The following is a 23,351-nucleotide window of genomic DNA, read 5'->3' as shown; positions in this document are numbered from 1 at the left end:
GTTTCCACTGCAGGTCATAAACATAAAAGACATGTAAAGCCATTGTCTACCGTGGAAGGTTTCAATGGAGTTTCTCACTAATGCTGGCCATTCCCCTAAAACGCAAGAAAAAGAGCTGGCAGAAGCTTGCAGCCATGTTGGGCCAGATTTTTTACTGGTGCTATTTTAAGTCCTTAGGAGCAAGTTATGGCAGAGCTTGGGGCATACCATTTACCATCTTATTATGAAAGCAGGTTTTCTGGAGGTGGTAATTAGTGAAAATAAAGTTTGTGCACATTGGTTATGTAACATTTTGTTGTGGTGGTGATCGGTTCTGTTTTTCGTGCTGTATTATTGCAATGTGATGGTTGTTGTGCCCTATTGTGTTTTAATTGTGCTATATTTTACTTGGTGTGCATTAGGATATACAGTTTCCTTTAAATATGTCAAATGTTGACACTTTTCCAGCTAATAATGCCTTTACAGTTCCTATGACACAACCCTCTACCACTGTCTAAAGTGGTAAAATACCATTGCACCATCTTTTCAGATTTTTAACACATGTCAGCCCCAAAACACTGGAGCATCAAAATCGGCTCATGGTGCCTAGAACCAAAATGAAGAAATAGGATAGTAGAGCATTCTTTGGAACTCACTCACGCAAAGCCGGAGGGCTTTTCCTCAGTTGTTGCTTTTCAGGAAAGCACTTAAGACCTGGCTTGCGCCAAAGAATCCTCACAGGAGAAGAGCAATAGAAGTGCAGTCCTACCGAGTGCTACACCATAATGCATACTTCTCCTGCGAGTAACCACATTCATGTCCAGGGGTGCTCTTACAGACGAACCTCCATTCTAGAGTGCTCACTACGGAGGCAGAACAGTTAAACATGAAATATATGATTCCTGGTTTACATTATGCAGAAGTATAAAAGATTACGTCCAGGCAGAAAAGAGGAACTGAAGGATAATGCTCCATGGCAGTTGCAATGAGGGCCTTTATCTGCAGTATAATGAGGGCCTTTATCTACATTACAATAAATGTGCTACATCTGGAGGGTCAGTGTGGCTGAAGCAGGTCTTTCCCCAAGCACTCATAGATCGCTGCAATGAATGAAAAGTTGGATAAAATATTTTGCTACTCACTTGTTTCACCAATCAAAGAGGGCTTCTTGTTCAGTAGGTTGCAGAAATGCTGCAGCAGCCATACCTAGAAGAACAATTGAGGTCAAAGGTAAGAAATAAAAAGTCCAGTGGTGGCTGGTATCTCTCGAAAATGGTTCTGCATAGGGTACCTTCTGGCGGCAAAGTGGCAGCAAGTAAAAACGTCTAAAATAACGTTGACATGGTAACAGAAGCAAGTTGCTGCTGCTGCTACCATGTCAACATTGCAGTTTTTAAGCGCTAACTCTATGAACAGTATTCAAGCGCTTTGCCATTACAAGAAACAAGCAAAACAAGAAAAGATAAGCTGGATTATAAAAAATACAGATAACAAATAATAAACTTACCTCAGCAGTCTATCTTCTACACCTGCGGCCCCACTTCAGAATCAACACCTTTAGTGAAGAGCTAGGCCATGCATGCTGGTCGGGCAAAGTGAAACTAAAACACCATGCATCGCAGCCAATGAAAGCTCTGCTCGCTTGCTATTTATACTAGTAAACAGCATAATAGCAGTGCAAGGATTCGCTGGGATAGGTGACCACAGCACTCCATCGGAGACAGATGGGGCTGTGTTGCTTGTCCAGCTCGCTGATAGCTTTGTCTAGGAGGGAACCATAAACGGTGCATGTCAATACCGCAAACACAAGGTAATGGAGCGCTGAAACTTTTCAGACACTCACCCCCAGTCACAGATCTAGGTTGAATCCATCATCATTCTTTAGCTCACCTCGCCACCTCAGTTCAGACATGGCTATATGCAAATCAGTCTTGACCCTGTGCCTCATGGGAACAGTCCACCCCGAACTGCCAAGCCAGGTCATCCCTGAACCGGAAACAAGCATCCTGGGACTGGTTTCTAGGTAACACCCTTCATCAGCCAGGCTAGATTGAATCCAATGGCAAAGTGAGCAAGGGACAATGCCATTGGAGTCCAGCTATCCTGGCTGATGAGGGGTGGAACCCCGAAACCGGTCCTAGGATACTTGTTTCCAGTCCAGGGAGGACCTGGCCTGGCAGTGCGGGCTAGACTGTTCCCATTCCATTAGGCATAGGGTTAAGACTGATTTGCATGTGGCTGGGTTGAAAGTGGAATGGCATGATGAGCAAAAAACAACGGATTTAGGCCCAGATCTCTGTACTGGGGTGAACGTATGACATTGTTCTGCACTCTGTCCATCAATTGTTATTTTTGCATTCGTCACCCCGAGTGGGATGGGTATGCCCAGACGTGGGTCCTGTGCTCTCCATGCCACTGGAGTCAAGCTATCCTGACTAATGAGGGGTGAAACCCCGAAACCGGTCCTAGGATGCTTATTTCCAGTCCAGGGAGACCTGGCCACGCAGTTCGGGCTGGTCTGTCCCCATTGGGCACAGGAGAAAGACTGATTTGCATATGGCTGGGTTCAAACTGGAATGCTATGGTGAGCAAAAAAACGATAGATTTAGGCCCAGATCTCTGTACTGGGGTGAATGTGTGACATTGTTCTGCATTCTGTCAATCAATTGTTTTTGCATAAGCAGAATACCACCAAAACTGACATGTGCAGTTTAGTCAAAAAGCCCTAGCTGCCGGTCAGCAATGAAGCCACACCTATTACGGTCTACTGACAGAGGCAGCTCCATGTGCTGGCATACTGCGATTCACAAATGCGCCTCGAGGCACAGAAGCGCTGTGATGCACAGAAGCACTGCATGCAAGTAATTGCTGCAGTCAGTGGGTCAACACCCCTATGAAGAAACCGCCGCTGCATAAGACTGACATGTTTTATGTCACATGCTTATACATTCCACTTGTTTACTACAGTAGCACTCAGCTTAAAAGCCCATTTTACCATTCTTCTCTGTGGTAGGATGAGCTTTATTGCAGAGAATACTTCCTTTACCTTTAGGAGTAGAATGAAATCAGCTAGATCTTTTTTCCCATCCCTTTCCATTTACTGGAAATGTGCTCCTTAATGTTTAATAACATACAACTTTATTAAAATAACATTTAAATAAGATGTAGTTTCTAAGTAGTAGTGGAAAGGACATTAACTACCATCTTCTGGTTATCCCCAGTTCCTGTAACATTAAATATGGTGCAATGTCTTCAAAGTTAGTGTCCCTTAAATAACAGCTTACATACAGAATCAGTAAGAACCTTATGTGGACTAACCCTGGGCGAAGTACTACGTTACGCTCGCGTAGTTTGCGAAGTTTGCGCTACTTCACACTACGCGAATTGCACGTAGCACAGTGCAAACACACGTAGTGTAGCGGTCATTTTTTGCTTGCTCGCGATCCTCAATGTCAAGTTGACGACCGCAAGTGAGCAAAATGACATCCCGGCGAGACTTTTTCCTCGTTCACGATCAGCAACATCAAGTTGCCGATCGCAAGCGTGGAAAATAAACCTCCAGGCGAGATTCTCAACGCAGGGAGGTCAGGTTTATCATTGCGAGTGGACGCATATGCTCGCAACCGCTCACGATAAGAAACTATCAGTCCGCGTTGAGAAAGCGGTCGCTCAAGTACAAATCTACTTAAGTGGCAGAAAACGGTCGCTTGCACTGTGCAAGATGCGGTTTGCACTGATTGCACAGTACGGACAAGCATACGGCATTGTGCAATCAGTGTGAACAGCATTTTGCACAGTGCACTACGCAGTTCGAGTAGCTAAGCGTAGCGCTAGTACGATCAGAGTTAATGTGGACTAGTCATACAGCACCATGCTGTTACAAGGAGCGTCAAAATTCTGCTGGTTCTTGGTATTCCACCCATAACAGTAAAGGGGCAAAATGTTTGAAGACAGAAATGTCCAGCAACTCATATTTTGGGGATGTCCTTGAAAAGTCTGTTGGAATGCTGACCAGTATGATTGGCCAAAAGTCACTCATTTTGTCTAATCTGAGTAAATGTTCCGCCCATTCCTGGTTTCAAGCCTGATGTATGAATCATGCATTTTTAAGCCTCGACTGAGACAGCGCATGAGTTGTCACGTGAGACCTTTGGCTACTTACAGTGGAATTAAAGCCCACCCATTGCATCACACTGGTTGGCTTCATGGTCACTTATTTCCTTGCTCTCTTTGGTCAGCATGTGCCGGCTTCACTTCTTTTTAGGTGGAGCATGGCCCACATACCGCTTCTCTGTCCAGTGTCCTTCCACTGCTTGGGCTTTCAGAGTTACTTTTTCTTGTATTTGCAGTGCTCCCTAAAAGTGCATTGTCTTACCGGCCATTCCCCTCCCCCCTTGTCCCGCCTCATGTTGCAGTTTTATTTTTATATAGCACAAATTTAACCCAGGGGCATTACAACACTATACATGAGCACCAAATTCTGCTACATGCTATTTTTTTTTTAATATAGCCAGAGTTACATGAGCCCCACACTGCGTTCATGGACGTAGGTTTAGGGGGGTGTTTGGGGTGCCACACACACCTCTATTAAGTGCATTTTCTGGCAAATAGTTTGGTACGGGTGCTTTCAGTAGGGTATGGTGAGGTGAGGTGTTTGTAGGATTTCACCAGGAATTTTTACATAAACACCGATTGAAACACACTCACACTCTCCCTCTCAGCTCTGATAGTCTTAAAAAATGTTGGTTATTTTACAAAATATTGTGTTTTCTCTCACTTAGGTCTCCTACCAATCCGCACTGGTCTCCCTTTCCACTGCCCCTTTAGCCCCCTCATGTGCCCTGATTGCCGTAGAAAGTGTTTTAATATTATATGCCAGGGTGAAATCGGAGTCTCAACCCCCCACCCCCACATCGTAACTGACAAAGTATGTCCCCAATTACTTTGCGCATGGTCAGATACATTTTGTTGTGGTTTTATTTGCTTGTGCCTCTCACCTGCATTGTTTTGCTTGCCGTGGTAATGCTTGCTCCATCCCATCCTGCACTGTTGCTTGCCTGCGTTATGTTGCTTCTTCCTCCCACAGTTCCGCGTTGTGTTGCTTGCCCCTTCCCAGCCCCATGTTGTTGATTGCACCCCTTACCCCATCTGTGTTTTTCTGTTGTTGCGTCCCCCATCCAGTCTTTGCCAGTGGTGGCTGCACCACAACGCTTAAAAAAAAGAAAAAAAAAAAAGTCCTTCAGCCATGCTGCTGTGCATAACGCCTAAAAATTGTCGACGGCAACAGCTCGCTTAGGTGACACCTACTTGCTTTGCCTGTTTGATCACGGTTACTGGATTTGCACCAACCATTCAAGTCAATGGTAGCTCCCAGTACACTAAGGAAATCAAAAGGGGGAGTGAAGAGGTGGTGCCGGTGGGCACCGAGGTGGGCACGTCCTCCTCTTATCAGGGTTGTAGGTTAATCAGAAAGGGCCACCTCACATTGGGTGGATGTGTATCCAGATGTCATTGGAATACAATATCTTTGTTAAAATACCCCTCACACACCAAAAGGGCCCTTGGTGTCATGCTTCATCATCGGGGTCTTCCCGTCCCGCTGCGGGGCGGGGCAGTGCTGCGACAAGCGAATACGCTGGAGCACCTTTAGATGGAGGTGCTATGTGTTAGGAGTGAGTGTCAGTGGGGTCAGGAGTGATATAAGTGTGAATTAAAAAAATACCTGGCCTAGTGGAAAAAAAGAATTTTATTAAACACTGGCTGGTATTATTAAAATAAAAGTGAAGCGGAGAGATGGAGCAGGTTAATGGGCTCTCTCTCCTAAGTGGGTCAACATGTTTCGAGGCGCGGGGCCTCTTCGTCAGGACCTAGGGGGGGGTGTAACACATCCACGGAAGCCGCGGACGAAGGAGGAAGCACAAACGTGCTAGGGGCACATTGAGACCCCACCATACCCTTCTGTCTTAAGCTGGCTCATGGGGCACTGACCCCCCCCATTGATAAGCAAACTACATTATTAGTGTGGTAGCATATGTGTTGTAATTATTAAATTGTAGTTACTCACATAGTCCTTTTTTGTTCACTTTTTTGTACATACACCTTTTTCTACCTATGTGGAGAAACACTAGTGAGTGACAGGGGGATCTCCCCTAGGTCCTGACGAAGAGGCCCCGCGCCTCGAAACATGTTGACCCACTTAGGAGAGAGAGCCCATTAACCTGCTCCATCTCTCCGCTTCACTTTTATTTTAATAATACCAGCCAGTGTTTAATAAAATTCTTTTTTTCCACTAGGCCAGGTATTTTTTTAATTCACACTTATATCACTCCTGACCCCACTGACACTCACTCCTAACACATAGCACCTCCATCTAAAGGTGCTCCAGCGTATTCGCTTGTCGCAGCACTGCCCCGCCCCGCAGCGGGACGGGAAGACCCCGATGATGAAGCATGACACCAAGGGCCCTTTTGGTGTGTGAGGGGTATTTTAACAAAGATATTGTATTCCAATGACATCTGGATACACATCCACCCAATGTGAGGTGGCCCTTTCTGATTAACCAGCTCCCAGTACACACCTGTCTTTCTGGAAAACACGGTCTCATATTACGCCTCACTTTCCCACGCGTCTCTAAAAATATTATTTTGTGGTTCTGATTCAGAAGTCACACCCCAGAATATGTACATTTATTTAAGTATACCCATTGTATTTTACCTCTGCCTTCTCTTCCAAACTAAACATATTTATTAAATATTAATTGTACACAACAGCTTTTTACTGTTATACACACGTACTGATACCTGAGCTGAACCTGGGAGCAAACAGGAACCCTGGAATGCATTTAAAAGCCAGGTCCATAATGCACAGCGCAAGCAAATTTGACCCTCTATGGGAGAGCCTAGAAGTAGGCAGCGGAGCTTTTCTCATATGCTTATGTTATCTCAAATCACACTATTCTATATATATATCTGCAAAAGCGTCAGATTTGCAGCTATATATGAAGTATAGTCCGAGCTTAATTTGAGCTGGTGGTTGCCAGTTGGGGTCACCAGCATTCATCTTTAGAGACCAGCACTTATTTCCTGCATCAGATATTTACCAAGTGCAAGAGAAGGAAATACCCACAAATCCAAGACGGAGGAAGAGAAATACGACAAAACCGTTGTAAAGGGAGAAAGCAGGAACCTGCAAGAGTCCGAAAAAGGGACAGGGAGGGTCTAGTAGAGGATTTGAGACTACCAACCTTGGTATTCGGCACGCTGACATTTAACTGCCCCGGCCGCTGGCTTCTCAGCAGAGCTTTGATTTCTGTGTCACTCTGTCAAATTAAGCACTGAGAATAGTCCAATATACTTCGTGACATGGTATAAGTATACTAAAGCAATATTTCTCTGTACCTGCAAGAAAATTGTGTGCTGCTCCCGGAGGGTAATTTCCAGGGCTTGTTGTACTGAGAATCTGAGCCCATCGGGTTCTGAAAGCAGCCCACTGCCCATCAGACTTCTGAAGGTTTCCCTCGTATCCAGTACGGCCGTCAAGCTTTGACTAACACCATACCTGGAAATGAGCATTCCAGGAGCACAAGTCTCAGTTTTGTATATGATTTTTAGATAAACTATGGCTAAATCAGTATAAATTGGCACAGTAAGCAATGATGCTTTAAACACTGCCACTGAAGTGGGAAGTAAACCAGTGATGAGCCTGGGGGTGCTGGGGGAGAGTTGGTTTGGGTTGTGACATCGCCCCAAATTAATGCATCCTTGGCTTGGTAGTTGGGTCTGAGGCCCCGAGTAGGTTTGGTATGTCTCCGTCAGTTTTTCTGGTCATGGGTCCTAAAATAAAAATAAAAAACAGTGACCTCGGATGATTATCTATATTGCTCTCTCACTCTATCCTGATTTACATCAGCTTCAAGTGTCAAACCACGTATCCTGGAATCAATAGGGCTTCCCTGCTTTTTTTAAATTGTCTGATCCTAACTAAACATTTTATTTCACAGAGCCCCTCTGTTCTTTATGATCACAAGACCAATTTTAAATACTCGAGTTCAGGACATGCGCCCTACAAGCACCTTTTATGTGGACTTAAAAGGCTATAATGTTGCTGCATCTATAAAAAGAGGCTCTGACACGTTTAGGGTTTAAATGACTACTGACTTGCCTCTTAGTTCACTAACGGCATTGTCGTTAGGGGGGAGGCGTTAATGTTTAATGTTCAATCACTTTTAATCGATGCCGGTCTATGCGGTGATCGACTCGGATGTACTAAGGTGAAATGTTTCTATGTTAAAGAAATACACTTTTCTTAATTTTGAAGAGACGGTACCATACTTTTACATTATGTTTGTGGCACAATAAACATTTCAAATGTTTTGGTGCCTTGGCTCAAGCGTGGACCCTGGGCTCAGCTTTACTGGCGCACCCATCTATATTTGCGTCTCAGGCTTAGTACATAAGATTGTCAGTCGCTTGGTATAATGACTTGTAAAAGGCTAAGATTGGAAACATGGAGCCGCGCCTTCATGCATCGATTTGACAGTTCTACCATCAAGGCTTCTCGTAGCAGAGAAGAAGAGCGCATGCAGTGAAAATACATTTACAATACGTGATCCGAAAGCCGGGTCTCCAGGCTGTTGTGATATACGTGGCATTATTCAGGAGTTCCCAGGGAGAACTACCAGGCACAGGTGGGATAGGCAGGGGCTTAGCTTCCGGGGGCATGTTTTGGGTATGACACTTGCTAAATGCATTTTTTGTTTCGTAGTAGAGTCTGGGGGCAGTGAGACGGGTCAGCTATGTCTGTGTCGGTTTTTCTCGCCATTCTCATTTCACTAAGAACTTTTAACTTGTTAATTTTTGGAAGCAGAAACTTTAACATTTGTAGTGACTAGTTTACCAAAAAAGTAGTAAAGCTGCACCCATCTTTAAAAATTTACTATTTTTGGGAATTTATAAATATTGCAGTAGGAGGTTTGGAAAGCTGCACCAGTCTCAGGTTTTGAGACATTATTGGCAACCAAAAACACCCACAAGGTGGGGGGATGAATGCTTGCAAACAGTCAAACCAGTGGCAATCACTCTGGGTAGCATTCCAACCCATCATTTTTCGCCCACTGTACCGCTGTAGACAGAGGAATAACTTGAATATTGTCAAACTTATCTGTATCTTTGTGGGACTTAACACAAGTTTAGTCGCGGTTCAGTGACGAACATGGGGGATGAGGTAGCCCTGCATCACAGCTGCTACCCAGGGCGCGTTGGCGTTCACTGCAAGATTAAGAACCTAGTGGGCATAATATGGGTGTCCCTCAGAGTGAACTGTAAATACACGAGCCCAAGAGTCCTTTTAATAATATTTTGCCTTTAGTGTCAAAGAGAAAAAATGGTTTCACTGCCGGTGTCTCCCCATATTCCCAGTAGGTCTGTTCACCACAGCGTGCGTTCCATTGCCACTCTGCCCGCTTGCCTACATTGCAATGCAGCTTAGAGAAAGGTGGCACAATGACATGTATGCACTGGTTCTTGTACCAAGGCAGGAGGGTGAGAGAAGGAGGAGGAAAGTACCACGGCGCAAGGAGTACTTACACAGAGGAGCACAGCCCGGACTGTGGAGACGCATATGTGGGGCTGGAGGGGCTCCCAAAGGAGAGACAGACTTACAATTTGTAGAAGTGAGGGTTAAATAATGTGCTGGTGCACTCAGACGGAAAGGGAAGAAGTACTTAGATAGACTGAGGAAGGATGTAGTACCCCCTCCACACCAGAGGGCAAGAGGAGAGGCGGGCTAACAGCGCATAAAGAGGGATATTAATGGAGATAGTCTGATGGGGACCACCCTATCCATGAACAGTGAATGGCAGACAGAGGATCCACTCACAGAGAAAGGACCAGAGAAGAACATTGAGCCACCCATCAGACTACCCAGAGAAATGGCTCTCACAAGAGTAAGCGGGAGGTGGCATCGGATGCATACTAAGAGATTTAAATGTACTCCTCACTGCCTGACAACCCAGGCAATGGAAGCAGAGGACAAGCAGGCAGAAAAACATGAGTGTGTTGTAAAAAGGAACCACACTCAGTATTTCCTATTGAAACATGGCCACTTCATACACATCAAATTTGAGAAACAAGAGTAAATATTGAGAAGGGGTGAGTGGAATATGCGGAGTTTGAGTCTACTGAATTACATTAAAATTCCACCAGATTCTGTTGAATTCCACAACGAGGCAGAGTGGGCATTTGGTGCTATTTTTTACACACAAATGTACCCTTGTGTCCACAAATGGATGTGGGGATACATTTTTCCTAAGAAAATAGCGTGGCCAAATACCATTCGGCACCCTTACATAGTCTGCAGTGATTAAAATTTGTCATCACTGCAGACTATCCAAGGCCGCTAAGTGGTATGCCGTGGTTTCGAAACTTTAAAAATCAAACCACTGCATAATTTTTAATTCTGCCGGAGGTGGGCGGAATTTTAATTTATCAAGTAATTCCACGTTACACGAATAATGCAGAATTATCAAAATTCCTCCAATTCCACAAGCGGAATTAAACATTTCACCCAGGCCTAAGTTTGCACTTTGGGGGATATTAGGAGATTATTCTAATAAAATTCTTGTTAAAGGGGCCGTCCAGTGTAGAGCACAAAAAGACAGTTCGCTTTGCTCAGTCCTACACCTCTAACAATCACCAATAGTAAGCATTCAAGAACCTTCTTTTGTGTGACGAAGTAAGTTGAGGTTTTGAGATCTGCTGTGGCATCATTAACTGCCCACGTGACATCAGAGGTTCCCAAACATTTCACGCTATCCCTATTCACGAGCTGGGGCGTACGCATGGTCTAATGACACATTCTGCTCTTAGAGCTCCGGAGTCTGGTACCTCTATAAAGAGGTTACACACATGGCTATGTTGAATTAACTCGCGCCACTCATGGCATATATGACTGTTGGACGCACGGGCACGCGCACACTCAACTACCATTTGTCATTTGACAGGACATTCCTGAAAACACATTACCTTGACGATGTTAGGAAGTGTCAAGCTGCAGACGTGAGGTGTCGAGTTATATACTGCAGCACAGTCCTTTCAAAGGACGGCGGCATTCTACACCCTGGAGCCGCACAGCTTCTCCAGCCAGGCATGGAAACCACACCACAAAAAGATGCTGATTCGCAAAATAAAGCTAGATCTTTTCCTGTGATGAGATGCACGCTGCCAACCTACTTTCATTTTTTCCACATGCCTTGTAACTGTGATGCGGGGCACTGAATGTAGGGTGACCAGATTCTCAAAACAAAAATCCGGGACAGGTCATAGACCTAGAAGTAGGACTACAGTTTGCAGTAACCATCGACATAAAAGTAGGACTATTTGACAGCTTTCAGAGATAATAATCCACATTTGTATAGCGCACAATCACCCGTTAGGGTCTCTAGATAGAAAAAAAGGACAACAATGAGACGACAAATCAGATGTGTGACAGACAGCAATGGAGTTTTCACATTAACAATGCCAAGAACAGCCTCAAAACTGCTATCTTTCAAAAATGGCTAAAAAGCTTGCCCCATGCCAGAAGCTGAGAAGGGGAAGAGGAAGGAGAAAGGGAAAGGGAGACAAAAGGCACTATGATGCGGGAAGGGCTGAGGAGGAAGGCCTGTCTGTGTCTCTGAGATCAGGGGAGAGATGACAGCAGGCCTGTCTGTGCCTCTGAGGTGTGGGATGGGCTGTGACTATAGGCCTGTCTGTGCCTCTGAGATGATGGGGAGAGGGGGGGGTTGCTGTGGCATTTCTCACGTACAAGGTTAACTTTAAAACAGATGTAGTATTTATTTATTTGATTTATTTATTTGAAAGGTTTTATATAGCGCTGACTAGACCCGGAGGTAGCAGAGCGCTTTACATGAATATCAGACCATAGTTGCAGGTTACATTGTTACAAAGGTTATACAGCTATTAGAGCATGGCAACATACTTACATGTCGAGAAAACAAATAAGGGCATAAGTGTATGGGAAAAAGTAGGTAAGGGGAGCGATTCAGGGGGAGGGGATAGGAGATGGGGAAGTAGACAAAGAATGAAAGTGGGGAAAGCGGTAGGGGAAGGTGAGAGAGAGCATGAAAAGAGGGGGGGGTGCTTTACATGGTTGACTCTCTCAGAGGGGTCTCCAAGACTCCAAGGTCTACCTATTAGATCTTTCCCTAACACGGGGACTCTGTGCACGCTGCTGTCATACAGAAGTGTCTGTAGTTGAACAGCTTTAAAAACACCTCTAGGCACTGCGTATGGATCCGTTCTTTGCAGTGATAATACCCATGACATCATAGTGCTTAAAAACATTTCCCCAAGTGCATTTTGGGGGTGTCTTTCTTCAGGAAGCTGTCACTGTCCAATTACAAGCCAACATTTCTGGTTGTCTGGTAGAACCGATCAGCGCCCAGCTTTCTCCCAGTTAGGCGGTCTGAGTAGTGCAGAGAAGAGTACTACAGCATGGATGTGCTGTAGGTCACAACAAGCAGAGCTCGCCTCTGACCCCGTGTATCTCACCCAATCATGTCCCATGAGACAACTGCCCCCGCAGACGTTTCACCGCTTCTACATCACATAGGGCCCTCCGGGTCTAGCCAGCGCTACATAAAACTTTTCAAATAAATAAACGACACCTGACCCCAACCACCCACACTCACTTCAACCACTCATGCACCCTGTGCCCTTCCAGCACTCCCAAACAAGGCAGTGCGTTGAAGTCCCATACACCGCTTTAACAAAGACCAGGTGACATGACCGAAGTACCCAGGTTTTAAGTGGGATGTTGTTTCTCAAAGGGGCGTGGCCGATGTCATCAAGGGCTTAGCTCAAAAACACATAAGCTAGAAAATCTGTGCTTAGCACAGTGTCCTGTCTGAAAGATGTGCTGCGTCTGTCAGTGTATCCAGATAAATCATGCAACAAGTTACAATACACCTACAACAAGCCAAGCCTATTAGCTTCGTCAGTTAGCTGAATAAACTAAATAAGCAACAACTTTGGCATTGTTGTACATAACATTGAAAATGCTTCAGGTCTGGAATGATGAGACTGTGGAAGAACTAGAACGAGTCTCTTCGAAGGCAGTGAAGGGTGTCACTGCTGCAGCAGTGAGATTTTTGCACCCTGAGGGCAAAAATGGAGAGCCTGATAAAGACCAGTTTCAGTACCTGTGCGAAGTAAGCAGGCGCACTGAGACACCATTTAAAAACCGGGGCATTTCTCTGTTTAACCCGGGCACTGCACAAAAACCAGGACATTTCTTTAATTTGGAGCAAAGTGTTGGGACACTGCTCTAAAAACGGTGTCCGTCCACAAAAAACCAGATACTCCGGTACTCCTAAATGAATGGCAAGGCATGGCTAAACCAGGGCCGACAAGACAAAGAAGTATATTTGTAGCTTTCTGGTACACATTTATTTTGGAAGTGCACTTCATTCTAAGCCACTATATTGACCTATTTATAAGTCTGGGCAAATGTCAGACACATTCACTTTTTTTTTTTTTTTTTTTTTTTTTTTTTTTTTAACGTGGGGATTTGGTGTAGCCTGCACCAGTTTTTGAACTGCAAAAATTGACTTCAGGATCCCATAAATTGGGGTCAAGGTGTGGTGTAGCAGAGAGAAGGTGGACACTGGAAGGCGGAGTTATGAAAAGCAGAGTTCGACAGTAAGCTTATGCATTTATTTATTTTTAAAACTCTGTCGCAAAGTTATTGGCAGCAAGGAGAAACGGGACAGTAAATCTGTTCCGCCTTATTTAATTGGTCATAACGAGGCTGCCTTTTTAAAATATTTCGCGGTTTAGGCACCTGCTGCAGAGATCTTTGTGTGCCCAGCAATTTGGAGGGGATACTAATAATGGTAAGAGAATTCTCGTCATTGATGCACTAGTAGAGATCTATGTTTTGTCTGGTCAATGCTTTGATTCGAAGTAGTGCAGCAGGTTAATGTGCCTGCTGTGAAGCACATCATGTAATATGCAGAGCAGAGATTTTATTTTATATACAGGAGTTCAGGAGTTACTGCTTTTGACACAGATCCTTTGGTTACTTGCAGCTTAAAAATTGCAATCCTAATACAGCACAGTGAGCTATGAACCGGAATCAAGGAGCGGCATGCAGACAGCAAGACCTGGGTTAGAACCTTATTTTATTTTTTATCATCGATCTGTCATTATTCTAAGGCTGCTAAAAAGGATGTGTTTGGGTACTAATTAAGTCTCATTATCAGACAATCCCAAACACAACATTAGGTTTTAAATCCGGACTGTGCTTCTCTGGACCGTGTATTCTTGATTTTTAATGCCAATCAGTTAGGACAATATAGGACTCCTGCAGCTTTTAACCCGTATAGTATAATGTAAAATTTCCTGTACACTGATGTACACACTCACATGATATATTGTCTCTGTATAATGTGTGTGTGTGATGTAAACACTGACTACCTACAATGGAATAAGTAGCGCTACAAAGTAAAAAATAAAAATAGCGAGTGCTGTTTGACCCGTTGACCGCGGCAGAAATTCCGCAGCGGTGGGGGTGATTTATGACTGGGCGTGGTTCGGACGGCCCCCGGCCTTCCTCTGCACATGCCCACCGTGACGTCGGACGACGTTATTTGGGTAATCACTCATACACACAGATGCACCTGACATTCTTACAGTGCCTGCATATCTCTTATGTACATGGATTGAACAAAGTCTTCGCTCAAGTCCTCAAAGTAATAACAAACGGTGTGTCTTTGTTTCCATCCATTGCACTGGCGTCTGGTGTTTGGCAGCAGATAGCTTCCTGCCAGGATGATGCTCGAACAAAAGGAGGGCTGTTGGCCCTTTAAATGAGGTCTTTGTTTTGTATCTAGTTGGAAGTGAAAATAAAGCGCCCTCACCGCCTGCAGGTTGTTGCTCAGAATGGAAAGCAGACGTTGCTAAAAGTGTCCCAGTATGGGAAGTGACACTGGGACAATTCAGCATATCTCGCTGGGGCAGCCCTCAGTAATAGCTGCAGGATCCAAGATCCGGCGGGATACCCCCCATTTTCTGCAACGAATTCTAGTCAGACACAGATCTGTTTCCTGCACAATCGCAGCCCTCGTGCGGCAGCTGCCTGCGGAAGAGCCTCTGAGTGAACGGGACAGACACAAGAGGTCATCCGCGAAGGTCAAGCGCAGTTGAAACTTGCCCCCAAGGTCTGCCACAGAGAAGTGAACGGAGATGATCCGTTGCAGCCAGCAAGAGCCTGCTTTAAGAAACGACGAAGTGGCATGGCCAGCTTCGTAAGTCCCCCATGCACAAATCTAAATTCAAAGGAAAGGATGGCTAAGGTTTGGAGCCACACAGGGAAGACCGGAAGTGAGAGTTGTGATGAGATGACCAGAGGCACATGCTCCTAAAGTTAGGATGGGTGTTCCATTAAGTTCCTATTCCCCGAACACTAATGATCAAAACCCCCTTGCCATCATCACACTTTACTACTCACCCGTTGTACTCTGCCACCATCTTCTTGGGCTTTCGAACACCTTCTTGTGAGATCCTGCTGTCTAGCCAAGAAGCAAATGCTGCCTTCTGTCCCAAACAGCAACCCAGACGCAATCTCAATGTGCAAACCATCCTTTAACCAAGGAATTACAACCCGGAGGCAGCTGGCAGTGTTCTTAAATGGTGGTGGGGGGCACATAGGTAACCCCTCTTCGGAGCTGAGAGCAGTTGGACCCAATCCGATATCCAGTATATTGTCAACAATTATATGCACTCAAACATGGGTAGATGAGAAACGTACATATACAGCTGTAGTGATTTCCTCACCTGGACTACTGGATAATTGTGTCACATTGCCATTACACCCTTTGACTGCAGCTACTCCCTCCTAGCAGCGTATGATACCCGGTTCCCTAGATCCTGCAGCATCACCACTAGACACAGGCAGAAGTAGGGTCATTGGAACAATCATGTGACAGGCAGTGCAGGTATGTATATGGGTCAGTAGATCCCTCTCTAGGTGGGCAGACATAGGGCGTGGACTACCTGTGTGCCTACAGCTAGGACATCAAGGCAAATGTCTGACATTCCGCCAGGATGGAGACCGTGTACTTTCCAGAAAAGTTACCCCAATTAGGAGACTTCCAAATCCACCTCCAGGGCTGGACACTTTAATGAGGTCCTACATGCCTCATCTACTTACCGTTCTCCTCCAGGCCTCTCTTGCACCATCATTTGACATCTTTTGGACCAGTCTGTTCACAGAGCATCTCCAAGGGATCACATGCGAGCGGCTCGGATGGGCCTGGTGCCTACTTGTCAAACTCATTGGATTCTGCACAGGTCATGACCCACGCTAGGGTGATCCTTCCAAACAGGCACTTCCTAGGGGAGCAAAGCACCCTCGTCACTAGATGGATCCTTTCACATCCGGTTTCAGTCTTTCGGAGGAGCTTGCCACTGCTCTTAGAATATTCTGGCTCAGGTGAGCTTAAGATTCTCCCAAACACCTATTTAGCCAATAGATCAACCCACCCTCACGCTGCTATGGAAAACATCACCACACTCACTTCTGTATGGCACGTCCGACCCAGGGAGGGCCGGACTGGGAACTCAAAGTTGCCCTGGCGAATTTTGTCAGAGCAGACCCTATTTGGTGCAGAGCGAGCCAGTGCAGCAAACAAGCTTGGTTGGAGGTGGGGGGGGATCTCCCTCCAAGAAAATAGTGCATTGCACAGCACAAATTTCATTATATATTCAAATGTATTTACTTTTAAAGTACAGACTAGTCCCCATACGGTGAAGCAAGGGCAGCGAACAAGCTAAACCGCTGCAAGAAGGGTTAGGTGGGTATCCCCCCAAAAATGCAGGTGAAATGGCAAAAATGCATTTTACAACACATTTTTCCTTATATATTGTAATCTTAACTTTTGAAGCATAATAAAAAATGTCTTTAGAGTGTCTCAATGACCCGTTATGTGCACTTTGTTAAACATGTACGCTTTCTTTTCATTAAAATCTAGTCAATATGAATATTTTACACCTCATATCTTTCATCAGAAGCTTCATTCCGCTCTCTCCGGAATTCACATCCTCGCATCCCCCTGACTTCCCCACACCCTAACACACAACACCCCACTCACCTTTAAGCACTTCATTTTACTTTAGCCTTAATAATATTTTGATAACTGTGTACCTCCTTCACACACATTTGTACAGAACCAAGATTCCGACTGGAATATTTGACCATTGGTCTGTAGGTTCTGCACTGAGGCAATGGATTGGGTGACCATGTATTCTGAACACCTTTTTTATCCCTTGGACAGGCGCCGTGTGAAACTCACTCTGCCTTCAGCCTCAGCTCCAGAGCTCTCAATCGGGGCTCTATTAAAACACGAAGGCGAGTCGGTTTAATGTATGCTCTATACAAGGGTAACATGCCGCATGAAAAAAACAATACAGGTATTTTGGAAATTCCTAACACTATTATGAATGCAATATAATGCAAAACGTGAAATAAAAACAAACTAAATTGCTGACATGGATTACTTTAATGTTTCTGTTTACATCCATTCCTCGGAAATTGATCGGTGTTTTTGTCCATAAAATTAGGGTTGTGATCACAAAGCCTTAGGCAGCGCCGTCATCTGTCTTATTTTCACAGCCTGGAAATGAAATGCTTTGCCCAGTCGACCCGACTCGCATTTGCCCCCTAAAGCCTGCAGGTTGCACTGTCCCCCTGATGAGGAGGTCGCGCTAGTTCGCCCCGCCCCCACACTCTCCCAGGCTGGACAGGTATGCGGATTGTTACTGGGGGCAAAAACCAGGCCACCAGTAAAGACATCGCCTCAGAGTAACTAAAACCCGCCCTTTCCGGCCTGGGGAAACCCCGGATGCCTGGGACGACCAGTCCGGCGATGAACCTATGGTTTAAAGAAAAGCATACATCCAGTTCACATTCACCCTCCTAGTGTGACGCACACCTGTGACCTAGTTTACCATACTCACTCACTCTGTAGGATGAGGACTCTGAATTACAACCAACATCTTCTCACCACATGCGAGCAAGGCATCAGCCAAAACGACGTGCAAAGCAGCTTTCAATACAAGAACAGCATTGTTTCTTTGCGTGCTGTACAGCAGAATGACAAAAGAAACACAGATGATGGACAGAATGCAGAGAAAAATCAAACATTCACCCCCAGTCAATAGATCTTGTTAAAATCCATCGTTCTTTTGCTCACCATGCCACCCAGTTTAGACCCAGGAATATGCAAATCAGTCTTGACCCTGCTCCCCATACGAACAGTCCAGCCCAAACTGCCAAGCCAGGTCCTCCCTGGACTGGAAACAAGCATCCTAGGACCGGTTTTGTGGGGCCTGTGCTCTCCGTGACACTGGATTCAAGCTAGCCTGGCTGAGGAGGGGTGATACCCTGAAACCGGTCCCAGGATGCTTGTTTCCAGTCCAGGGAGGACCTGGCCTGGTAGTTCGGGCTGGACTTTTCCCATGGGGAACAGGGTTAAGACTGATTTGCATATGGCTGAATGCAAACTGCGGTGGCATGGTGAGCAAATAAAAATATGGATTTAGGCCCAGATCTCTGGGCTGGGGTGAATGTTTGAAATGTGCAGCATTCTGTCCATCAATTGTTCTTTTTGCGTACAGCAGAATGAGCTCCGAAAACGCCTACGCTGCTTCATTGTCTACCAAGCACTTTCCAACCCCACCACTCTGGCCATCCCCATTTCGCACATGCACTGGTGTGGCCATATTACGTTTACCCTTCCAAGTGGCTTCCTCTCTGCTTGAGGGTCTCTGCCAATATAAACCACGTGGCACCTCATGATTCCAACCACATTACAAGCACAAATATTAGTGGCAGGTGTAGTGATGAATACGAAATCTCTTTTCTATGAAGGTTAGCGAAGATCAGCATTAAAACCGGGGTAAACGTAACACACAAGGTTTGTCGTCCAAAATTGCCCCTTTACCATGGTCCTTCCCCCATGCGCCTGAACTAGACCATCGAGCTGTCTACACTTTTCAATTGACCTCTTGATGAAGATGTTGTAAAGCCCAACTAGATTATTTGGACTCCAATCGATGTTCGCATGAGTCGGGTTGCTTTGCTGGCCCTTTGGGTTTCTTCTTTGCGACACTGGCAGAGCCCCGCGAGAGGTGGCTCCTTCACTAATCCTGCCTCAGACCAGATTTCCAAAGAGGTGGTTAAGTAGTGATGTTCACTGGAAAAAACGATTCATAAGCTTTATGCTAAGGAGTTCAAGCAATGCCCGCCATCTTTCCGTTAATTCCTCCTCATTCCATTTCCAGTAATTGCCACGGGTGAGACAAAGTGGGTCATGCCCTGGTTCAGTGCCAGTGCCCTTATTCACACCCACCGGGAGCCAGAAAGGGCGCGGTTTAATTCCAAGTGTCGGATGCAAAATTACAGCGGATTCTTAAACAAGCAGAGGAAGGCCCAAATTGCCGCCAGCATGGCCTACTTGGATGATAGCCTTATTTTATTAATATAACTGCAATGTGGACATTTGTTGTATCCCTTCCCAACAGGGCGCGTCTCTACAATAGAAACAGTTACATAGTGATGCAGATTCAGTGCATCTCTTTTCCCATCATGCCACTGGTTAAAGCCGAGCCTGCCAAGCTCCGAACCCTTCACTAGTAGCACAGAAGTGTCTACGTGGCTCTAGCCCCTTCTGGATGTTTTGCAAGCCTCGCCACCACAGGTCATAAACTAGTGGCCCAGAAGTGTGTACATGGCTCTAGCACCTTCTGGGTTGTCTGCAAACCTTGCCACCACATAGAACTAGTGGCCCAGAAGGGTATACATGGCTCTGGCACTGTCCCGGTTTTCTGCAAGCTTAGCCACCTTAAGCCATGAGCTAAATCCAGTTCTGGTTTCCCAGGGATGGGACTAGATAGGTGAACTGGATGGAAGGAATGGACATACAAAAGAAAAGCAGAATATCTGTTTTAGGGGTTAATGGCATTTCATTTAAGAGAGGAGAATCGTATAATGAACTGCTATAGCTCTTGGCCAATGTAACTGTCCTTGCTGGAAGGCTTATCCACTGCCTTATTTCCCCCTTTTTTAGGTTTTGCCTAGCCAATGCGTATGAAGTGCGCATGCGCTAGGAAAATCTTATGTTTTTCTCTGTGGGGTCGGGTATCCGCCCCCTCCTCCCATTGGCTAGCTCCATAAATGGAGGCTAGCCATTGGGAGAGGGCTCTGTCCGTCAATCCCGGACCAGATTCGGGGGCGTTCCCGAGAATTTTTCGCTTTTGGCTACGTCAGCCGAAAGCCAGTTCCCGGGAACGCCCCCGAATCTGGTCCGGCACCCGCCTTCCTGCTCGGGGCCGGGGTGTTTCGTGAAAAACAATGGCCGACAGGAAGCGAGGGCGGGAGCCTACCCTGCCTCGCAGGACGTCCTGAGTGAGAGGAGAGCCGGGCGGTGGAGAGTGCAGGCGGGGCTCCGGAGTTGCAGGAGAGCCCCACGCTGCTTGGAGAGACACACCGGCCGTGTGTCCCGCACCCGCCACCAAAGAGAGAGAGGAGCATCTGCCTGAGAGCCCGGTGAGTGTAAGTGCTAATGTTTTGCTTGCACTAGGGACACGGCCCGTGGTATGCCACTGGATCTTATGCGGGTGCGGATCTTAAAGTAAACCTGACTTTGCTCCCTCCCCAACCTATCATTTCAAGCCCTTTCATCCATTCATTATAGCGATCCTGGGAACTGCCCCTTCCTCAGCCAATCACAGAATAACTGTCTCTTTCCCAGGACATGTGGGAGCTGCCTGGCGGGTTGTTTAAAATGCACGCGCCGTATGTTCAAAAAGGCTACTGTACATTTAATGTGTAAGTGCAAGTACGAGATAACGGTCACTGCTGCGAGGTCAAAAACTGAATGGGCATAGTCTGTCGTATTTAATATGAAAGGTGGGTTCAAACAATAACTTTCAGTGTCAAAGGATTGCACTACTGTGCAGGACATCAAATTGTGTTGCTTTCAAGGAAGCCCGCTGCATTTCTTTTCCCATGCCTGATACATACGAGTCTGACACTACCCCCTCCCGCTGTCCGTTCCCGCCCCCCCTCCCGCTGCAGCATTTTGTTACCCACTTGTAAATTCTTGTTTGTTTTTCCAGTGGTTATTTGGGTTAGTCTTGTGCTCTTAAAGAAACCACTTGATGCATCTACTTCTGTTCCTGTCTGGCAGATTACATTTGTAGACGTTAGGTGTGATCTTTAGTGGGGCTGGTTATGCGGAATCATGTACATGTTTGCAGTTATAATAGATGAGTTACAGGGCATTAGGTACTGTCGAATTGCAGGGATGAGATGTTTAAAGGAGAGATTGTGATTTTCATCCTCCATTAAGTTCCAGCCCAGATTCCACGAGCGACGAGTGAAAACAAATGCAGGCATCGGCTAAATACGTATGACGCAACGATTTTTTTTCTTCAAATGAACAACTTCTATGTGTAATTGTCCTATTTCAGCTATATATTTTTTTCTCTGGGGGTTAATATATGTATCCCTGTTGGGCAACCTTTTACTGTACACTGCTATAATTTTGTTGCCGTTCGTATTACTTGTTAGATGTCTCAGTGGGAGAGGCCAAGGAGTGTATAATCATGACATCTCCAATCCATGCTTTATGTTTCTGAGTAAGTATGATGTACCCTGGTAGTTAGTGGAGGAAGATAAGAGAAGTGTTGCCAATTCTAATTTGGGTTGAAATAATTATAACACCAGCGCGTTTAGGTCTAATAGCGATGGTTTTAATGCACATAATCATTACTTTCAGTGAGGGCATACTACCATTTCGCACTGTCTCTTTATTTCCGGACTGCAGTGCCCATTATTAGCAATGTTCAAAAAGGCTACTGTACATTTATTGTGAAAGTGCAAGTACGAGAGAACGGTCACTGCTGCGAGGTCAAAAACTGAATGGGCATAGTCTGTCGTATTTAATATGAAAGGTGGGTTCAAACACTAACTTTCAGTGTCAAAGGATTGCACTACTGTGCAGGACATCACATTGTGTTGCTTTCAAGGAAGCCCGCTGCATGTCTTTTCCCATGCATGATACATACGAGTCTGACACTACTTAACCACCAGCTTAGAAGTAATGTCTAATCAGGGAATCTCGAGTTTACTGTATGGTACAGGCCTTTGTTTCTCCTGAAGGGCTGGGGAAGAGTCACTTACATTTCCGGGAAGTATGTGCTATATTTGTACAGTTCCATCCTACAGACCTTCCAATCAATGTTTTTTCTGCAAGAGCCCCTTATCTGGAAGGTCGTAGGCAGCGTCCTCTGTATTCCCACCCTCAGGCCATGCATCTGTGTTCTTCGGTTCATGGTTCAAGGTGTAGCGCTAACATGACCATCACAGATCTGTAATGGGGCTTTCAGCCTGCTAGGAAGGTCTGTCTAATAACACTGGTAAAAACTGTCTGACTACGGGTGTTGCCCTACACCTCAAACCAGAAGGCCACTTAAAGTCATGGCACGAAGCACGCAGATGTCTAGAAGTGCTGGGACCTCTGTAAATGAGTTACAAACGCGAGAATCTGAAATTGTGTCCTTCCTGGCCATTTCTTTAGCACAAGAGGCTGACCTTGGTTGTTCTGGGTGTGTGGGTGTGTGTGGCTCTGGGTGTGTGGGTGTGTGTGGCTCTGGGTGTGTGGTGTGTGTGGCTCTGGGTGTGTGGGTGTGTGTGTGGCTCTGGGTGTGTGGGTGTGTGTGTGTGGGTGTGTGTGTGTGGCTCTGGGTGTGTGTGTGGCTCTGGGTGGGTGTGTGGGGGGGGCTCTGTGTGGCTGTGTGTGTGGGGGGCTCTGTGTGGGTGTGTGTGTGGGGGGGCTCTGGGTGTGTGTGGGGGGGCTCTCTGTGGGTGTTTGTGTGTGTCATTTGCAAGAGATTAAGCTATTGGCATTGTAAATGACAATGCTATTTATTTATGTTTAAAAAAACAAATAAAAATAATGTCAAGAGCAATGCCAATAGCTCTAACTTTAACAAAGGCAAAACCATTGCATTGTAAATGCTTGTTTTATAATGATTTGCATTTTTTTTATTAAACAAATGTACATATACTTTGTATTTTTGATAAAACTAAATTCCTATTAAAAGTAGAATATCAACAATTCCAGTAAGTAAAGAAAGGAGCTTAGGCTCGTTGGTGGCCGTGTCTGGCATACACAATGATAGCGATTGACTCATTGTGTCTATCAGTGGCCATGCCTGGTATATTTGCGATTATTTGTGGCATAATTGTGCTCCTGGCACAACTGTAGGCATTCTTGGCATATGGTGGGCATCTTTGTAAGCATGGAGGGC

The 23,351-nt window shown here is 45.6% G+C and overlaps 1 protein-coding gene across 1 annotated transcript in view; it reads right to left on the bottom strand.

Moving 5' to 3' along the window:
• Positions 1–23,351, bottom strand: part of LHFPL2 (LHFPL tetraspan subfamily member 2) — a 390,647-nt gene that overhangs the window by 150,649 nt on the left and 216,647 nt on the right. The window contains exon 4 of the mRNA XM_078675212.1: positions 1,122–1,185. The gene's annotated coding sequence lies outside the window, so the exon portion shown is untranslated. The remainder of the gene's footprint in view (positions 1–1,121; positions 1,186–23,351) is intronic.

The sequence above is a fragment of the Lissotriton helveticus genome, chromosome 2_1 (assembly GCF_964261635.1).
Source record: "Lissotriton helveticus chromosome 2_1, aLisHel1.1, whole genome shotgun sequence".
NCBI classification, from domain to species: Eukaryota; Metazoa; Chordata; class Amphibia; order Caudata; family Salamandridae; genus Lissotriton; species Lissotriton helveticus.
The sequence above is the reverse complement of the archived record's forward strand: the minus strand, read 5'-3'. Positions and strand labels throughout refer to the sequence as shown.